This window comes from Passer domesticus, chromosome 33, assembly GCF_036417665.1.
Source record: "Passer domesticus isolate bPasDom1 chromosome 33, bPasDom1.hap1, whole genome shotgun sequence".
Lineage (NCBI taxonomy): Eukaryota > Metazoa > Chordata > Aves > Passeriformes > Passeridae > Passer > Passer domesticus.
Genome location: NC_087506.1, coordinates 584,032 through 591,257, shown reverse-complemented (window position 1 = coordinate 591,257; position 7,226 = coordinate 584,032). Strand labels below are relative to the sequence as shown.

General features: G+C 39.2%; 1 protein-coding gene and 1 long non-coding RNA gene across 2 annotated transcripts in view; one reads left to right on the top strand and one right to left on the bottom strand.

Moving 5' to 3' along the window:
* The window catches only part of LOC135288526 (syntaxin-1B), a 140,508-nt gene that overhangs the window by 96,106 nt on the left and 37,176 nt on the right, over positions 1-7,226 (top strand). The gene's annotated exons all lie outside the window — the stretch shown is intronic.
* Positions 305-4,055, bottom strand: LOC135288556 (uncharacterized). Its single transcript, XR_010351618.1, has 3 exons — positions 4,004-4,055; positions 2,392-2,409; positions 305-390 (listed from the first exon to the last, which is right to left on the bottom strand). It is a non-coding gene; the product is annotated as an uncharacterized LOC135288556 (long non-coding RNA).

Here is a 7,226-nt window from a genome sequence, read left to right as displayed (position 1 = left end):
AATCTCCCAAAAATCAAAAAAAATTCAAAAAAATTCTCAAAAAAATCAGCAAAAAATCACAAAAAATTCAGTGAAAAATCTGAGGAAAAATCTCCCAAAAATCAAAAAAATTTAAAAATATTCTCCAAAAAATCAGCAAAAAATCACAAAAAATTCAAATTTTTTCCCCAAAAATCCCATTTTTTTCCCCAAATTTTTCCCAATATTTTCCCCAAAAACCCCCAAATCCCCCCGAGTGAAATTTTAGGGATATTTTAGGATTTTTTTGTCCATGATTTGAATTTTTTGCCCCCATTTTGTGACTCACGAAGGAGATGCAGGCGGCCAGGAGCAGGATCCGCACCAGGAGATCCTCGAACTGCTCCACCACCAGCTCCCAGATGGACTTGCCTGGAAATTTGGGGGAAAATCCGGGGATTTTGGGAAAATTCGGGAATTTTGGGATTTTTAGGATTTTTTGGGGAATTTTTGGGGAGTTTTTTGAGGATTTGTTGGGATTTTTTTGGATTTTTTTGGCATTTTAGGGTTTTTATTTGGAATTTTGGGGGGAAATTTGGGGAATTTCAGGGAATTTTGGGAATTTTTGAGGAGTTTTTGGAGGATTTTTTGGGCATTTTCGGGTTTTTATTTGGATATTTTAGGGGGAAAATCTGGGAATTTTGGGGAATTTTAGGGGAAATTTGGGATTTTTAGACTTTTTGGAGGAGTTTTTTGAGGATTTTTTTTGGATTTTTTTTGGCATTTTAGGGGAATTTCGGGGTTTTTATTTGGAATTTTTGGGGGGAATTCGGGAATTTTGGGGGGAATCTGGGAATTTTAGGGGAATTTTTGGGAATTTTTGGGGAGTTTTTGGAGGATTTTTGGGGATGTTTTTGCATTTTAGGGGAATTTTGGGGGTTTTATTTGGAATTTTGGGGGGAATTCGGGAATTTTGGGGAATTTTAGGGGAATTTGGGGAATTTTTGGGGAGTTTTTTGAGGATTTGTTGGGATTTTTTTTGATTTTTTTGGCATTTTAGGGTTTTTATTTGGAATTTTGGGGGAAAATTTGGGGAATTTTGGGGAATTTTGGGAATTTTGAGGAGTTTTTGGAGGATTTTTTGGGCATTTTCGGGTTTTTATTTGGATATTTTAGGGGAAAATCTGGGAATTTTGGGGAATTTTAGGGGAAATTTGGGATTTTTAGAATTTTTGGAGGAGTTTTTTGAGGATTTTTTTGGATTTTTTTTGGCATTTTAGGGGAATTTCGGGGTTTTTATTTGGAATTTTTGGGGGGAATTCGGGAATTTTGGGGGGAATCTGGGAATTTTAGGGGAATTTTGGGAATTTTTTGGGGAGTTTTTGGAGGATTTTTGGGGATGTTTTTGCATTTTAGGGGAATTTTGGGGGTTTTTATTTGGAATTTTGGGGGGAATTCGGGAATTTTGGGAAAATTTGGGAAATTTAGGGAATTTTAGGATGTTTTTGGGAATTTTTTGGGGAGTTTTTGGAGGATTTTTTGGGATTTTTTTTGGCATTTTAGGGGAATTTTGGGATTTTTATTTGGAATTTTTTGGGGAATTCGGGAATTTTGGGGGGAATCTGGGAATTTTGGGAAAATTCGGGGAATTTTGGGAATTTTAGGGGAATTTTGGGAATTTTTGGGGAGTTTTTTGAGGATTTTTTTTGATTTTTTTGGCATTTTAGGGGAATTTTGAGGTTTTTATTTGGGATTTCTGGGGAAAATTTGGAAATTTTGGGGGGAAATCCGGGAATTTTTGGGAAAATTCGGGAAAATTGGGGAATTTTAGGGGAATTTTGGGAATTTTGAGGAGTTTTTGGGAATTTTTTTTTTGCATTTTAGGGGAATTTTGGGGTTTTTATTTGGAATTTTTGGGAGAAAATCCGGAATTTTTGGGGATTTTTGGGAAAATTCAGGAATTCTTGGGAATTTTTGGGGCTTTTTTGAGCATTTTAGGGGATTTTGGGCTTTTTTTTGGGGGCATTTTTGAGTAATTTTTGGAAATTTTTTGGGAGTTTTGGGGGGCTTTTTTGGGGGGGGAATTTTTGGGGCTTTTTTTGGAGTAATTTTTGGGAGTTTTTTGGGAGTTTTTTGGGGCTTTTTGCAACTTTCTGTGCGTTTTTGGGGAAATTCAGAGATTTTTTGAAGAATTTAGGGGATTTTTGAGGATTTTTGGGAGTTTTTGGGACATTTTTGGGGCAATTTGGGGACTTTTAAAGCATTTCAGGGGATTTTTGGAGAACATTTGGAGTTGGGGGTTTTTTTTGAGCGTTTTAGGGGAGATTTTTTGGGGCTTTTTTAGGGATATTTGGGTCATTTTTAAAGGTATTTGGGGTCATTTTTTTGGAATTTTTGGGGGCATTTTGGGGCATTTTTGGGGCTGTCACTCACCTTCCTCTGCCGGCAGCTCTGTGGGGAGGAAGGGACACGTTAGAGGGGACCCAAAATCCCCAAAATCCCCCCAAAAATCCCCCAAAATCCCCCCAAAATCCCCCAAAATCCCCCCAAAAATCCCCCAAAATCCCCCCCAAAATCCACAAATTCCCCCCAAAATTCCCCAAAAAATGTAAAAAAAAAATCCAAATCCCCCCCAAAAAACCCCAAAATAATCCCCAAATCCCTCAAAATCCCCTCCAACCTTCCCAAAATCCCCCAAAATCCTCCCAAAAAATCCAAAATTCCCCCCAAAATTCCAAAAAATGTAAAAAAGAATCCCAAATCCCCCCAAAAAACCCCAAAATAATCCCCTCCAACCTTCCCAAAATCCCCCCAAATCCCCCCAAATCCCCCAATTACAAAATAATCCCCAAATCTCCCCCAAATCCTCCCCCAAAATCCAAAAAAATGCCCCAAAAACATCCCAAAAATCCACCAAAAATCCTCTAAAATCCCCCCAAAACCTCCCTGAAAAAATAAATCCCCAAATCCCCCCAAATTTCCCCAAATCCCCCATTTCTCTCCCCCCGAAAAATCCCCAAATCCCCCCAAAAAATCCCCCAAAAACCCCCAAATTTCCCAAAAAATCCTCAAAAAAATCACAAAATTCTGACAAAACCTCCCCAAAACCCCTCGAACTTTCCCAAAATCCCGCCAAAAAACCCCCAAAAACGGAAAGAAAAATTCCAAAAATCCCCAAATCCCCCTCAAACCCCTCCAAAAATGTCAGAATCCCCCAAAAATCCCAAACAAATCCCCCCTAAAACGTACAAATTACCCCAAAAAATCCCCCAAAATTCCCCAAAATCCTCAAAAAATATCCCCAAACCAAAAAAAAATCAGAATAAAATCCCAAATAAACCCAAGAAAAATGAAAAAAAATTAAAAATGCCTAAAAATTCCCCCAAAATGGCCCCAAGTTTTAGTAAATCCCCCCAAAATTTCCTAAAATCCGCCCAAAATTTCATTTTTTTCTCACCGCATTTCTCGAGGCTCCTCTTGATCTGCTCAGCCCTCGGGCACCCCAAAAACCCCCCAAAATCCCCCAAAATTCCCAAATTCCTTCAAATCCCAAATCCTCTCTGAAATCCCCCAAATCACCCCAAAAATCTGAATAAAATCTGAATGAAATCCTAAAAAATCCCCCAAAAATCCCAAAAAAATCCCAAAAAATTCCCTAAAATTCCCAAATTCCTTCAAATCCCAAATCCTCCCTAAAATCCCCCAAATCACCCCAAAAATCTAAATAAAATCTGAATAAAATCCCTAAAAAATCTGCAAAAAATCCCAAAAAATCCAAAAAAATCCCTAAAAACCCCCCAAAAATCCCCCAAAAATCCCCAAAAAATCCCAAATTCCCTCAAATCCCAAATCCTCTCTGAAATCCCCAAATCACCCAAAAAAATCTAAATAAAATCAGAATAAAATCCTAAAAGATCCCAAAAAACCCCTTAAAAACCGCAAAAAAATCCCAAAAAATCCCCAAAAATTTCATTTTTTCGCCCCCAAATTTTCCCATATCGACCCAAAATCGCCCAAAATGGCCCCAAATTCGGTTTTTTCTCACCATTGGGTCCGTATTTCTCGAGGCTCCTCTTGACCTGCTCGGGGCTCAGCCCGACGCTCTCGCTCACCCAAAAACCCCCAAAACCCCCCAAAAAAATCCCCAAAAATTCCTCAAAAATCCCTAAAAAATCCCTAAAAATCCAAATTCCCTCAAATCCCAAATCCTCCCTAAAATCCCCCAAATCACCCCAAAAAATCTGAATAAAATCAGAATAAAATCCTAAAAAATCGCCAAAAAATCTGCAAAAAATCCTAAAAAATCCCTAAAAATCCCCCAAAAATCCCAAAAAAATCCCAAATTCCCTCAAATCCCAAATCCTCTCTGAAATCCCCCAAATCACCCAAAAATCTGAATAAAATCTGAATGAAATCCTAAAAAATCCCCCAAAAATCCCAAAAAAAATCCCCAAAAATACCGCAAAAAATTCCCTAAAAATCCCAAATTCCCCTCAAATCCCAAATCCTCTCTAAAATCCCCCAAATCACCCCAAAAAATCTGAATAAAATCTGAATAAAATCCTAAAAAATCCCAAAAAAACCCTTAAAAACCGCAAAAAAATCCCAAAAAATCCCCAAAAATTCCATTTTTTCGCCCCAAATTTTCCCATATCGACCCAAAATCGCCCAAAATGGCCCCAAATTCGGTTTTTTCTCACCATTGGGTCCGTATTTCTCGAGGCTCCTCTTGACCTGCTCGGGGCTCAGCCCGACGCTCTTGCTCACCCCAAAAACCCCCAAAAACCCCCCAAAAAATCCCCCAAAAATCCCTAAAAAATCTCTAAAAAATTCCTAAAAATCCCCAAAACTCTGCAAAAAATCCAAATTCCCTCAAATCCCAAAATCCTCTCTGAAATCCCCCAAAATCCCAAAAAATTCCTCAAAAAATCTGAAAAAAAATCTGAATAAAATCCTAAAAAATCCCCAAAAAATCCCAAAAAATCCTAAAAAATCTCTAAAAATCCCCCAAAAATCCCCCAAAAATTCCTACAATTCCCAAATTCCCTCAAATCCCCAATCCTCTCTGAAATCCCCCAAATCACCCCAAAAAATCTGAATAAAATCTGAATAAAATCCTAAAAAATCTGCAAAAAATAAAAAAAAAATCCAAAAAAAATCCCTAAAAATCCCTAAAAATCCCCAAAAAATCCCAAATTCCCTCAAATCCCAAATCCTCTCTGAAATCCCCAAATCACCCCAAAAATCTGAATAAAATCAGAATAAAATCCTAAAAAATTGCCAAAAAATCCCAAAAAATAAAAAAAAAATCCCAAAAATTCCCTTTTTTTTGCTCCCAAATCCCCCAAAATCCCCCAAATTTTCCCAAAATCGCCCAAAATGGCCCCAAATTCGGTTTTTTCTCACCATTGGGTCCGTATTTCTCGAGGCTCCTCTTGACCTGCTCGGGGCTCAGCCCGACGCTCTCGCTCACCCCAAAAACCCCCAAAAACCCCCCAAAAAATCCCCCCAAAATCCCTAAAAAATCCCTAAAAAATCCTAAAAATCCAAATTCCCTCAAATCCCAAATCCTCTCTGAAATTCCCCAAATCACCCCAAAAAAATCTGAATAAAATCAGAATAAAATCCTAAAAAATCTGCAAAAAATCTGCAAAAAATCAAAAAAAATCCCTAAAAATCCCCCAAAAAATCCCAAAAAAAATCCCAAATTCCCTCAAATCCCAAATCCTCTCTGAAATCCCCCAAATCACCCCAAAAAATCTGAATAAAATCAGAATAAAATCCTAAAAAATCGCCAAAAAATCCCAAAAAATCCCAAAAAAATCCCCCAAAATTCCCTTTTTTTGCTCCCAAATCCCCCAAATTTTCCCAAAATCGCCCAAAATGGCCCAAAATTTCCTTTTTTCTCACCATTGGGTCCGTATTTCTCGAGGCTCCTCTTGACCTGCTCGGGGCTCAGCCCGACGCTCTCGCTCACCCCGAAAAAGGCCAAACATTCCTCGGCCCGTTTTGGCGGTGAGCGTTCTCCATCCCGCCAAAAACCCCAAAGGTCTCACCCCAAAACACTTAAAAAATTAAAATAGGGGAAAATTTAAAAAAATGGGGAAAAAAGGGGAAAAAAAAGGGAAAAAAGGGGGAAAAAATGGGGAAAAAAGGGGAAAAAAAAAGGGAAAAAATGGGAAAAAAATGGGGAAAAAAGGGGGGAAAAAAAGGGGGGAAATGGGAAAAAAAGGGGGAAAATAAAGGGGAAAAAGGGGGAAAAAAAAAGGAAAAAACTGCCCCCAAAAGAAGAAAAAAATTAGAATAAAGGGAAAAAAAAGAAAGGGAATTAAATTAAGCTCCCCCCAAAAAATAATTAAAAATCCAATTAAAAATATATTCGGGAAAAAAGGGTTTAAAAATTAAAAATTAAACCGCCCCCCCCCAAAAAAAATCGAATTAAAAGGGGAAAAACGCCCCAAAAAATCGAATTAAAAGGGGAAAAGCCCCCAAAAAATGGGATTAAAAGGGGGAAAAAAGCCCCAAAATTGGAATTTTTCATCGCCCCCCCCCCCAATTTCGGCCGCCGCCGCTCGGGGCGTTTTGGGGGAGGGGGGGGAGCGCGCGGGGGTTTAAAAAAGGGGGGGAGGCCCCCCCCCAAGGGGCCCCTCCCCCACCCCGGGTGTCGCTTTCAGCCCCCGCCCCTCCCCCCCCGGCCGGGGCTATTTCGGGAGTGATGGACGGGAGGGGCTGGGGGGGGGAGGGGAGGAAAGGGGGGAGGGGAGCATGGGGGAAAATTGGGGGGAAATTGGGGAAAATTGGGGGAAAAAATGGGGAAAAGTGGGAATAAATTGGGGGAAAAATGGGGGGAAATTGGGGAAAATTGGGGAAAATTGGGGGGAAAATTTGGGGAAAAATGGGGGGAAAATTTGGGGAAAATTGGGGAAAAATTGGGGAAAATTTTGGGGAAAAATGGGGAAAATTTGGGGAAAATTGGGGGAAAATTTGGGGAAATTTGGGGAAAATTGGGGAAATTTGGGGGGAAATTGGGGGAAATTTGGTGGAAAAAATTGGGGAAAAACTGGGGGAAATTGGGGAAAAATTGGGGAAAATTGGGGGAAATTGGGGAAAATTTGGGGAAAATTGGGGGAAAATTTGGGGAAAAATTGGGGAAAATTTGGGGAAGGGGAAAAATTGGGGAAAATTGGGGGAAAATTTAGTGGTAAAAAGGCAAAAATTGGCAAAAAATGGCAAAAACATGCTAAAAAATGGATCAAAAATCCGCCCCA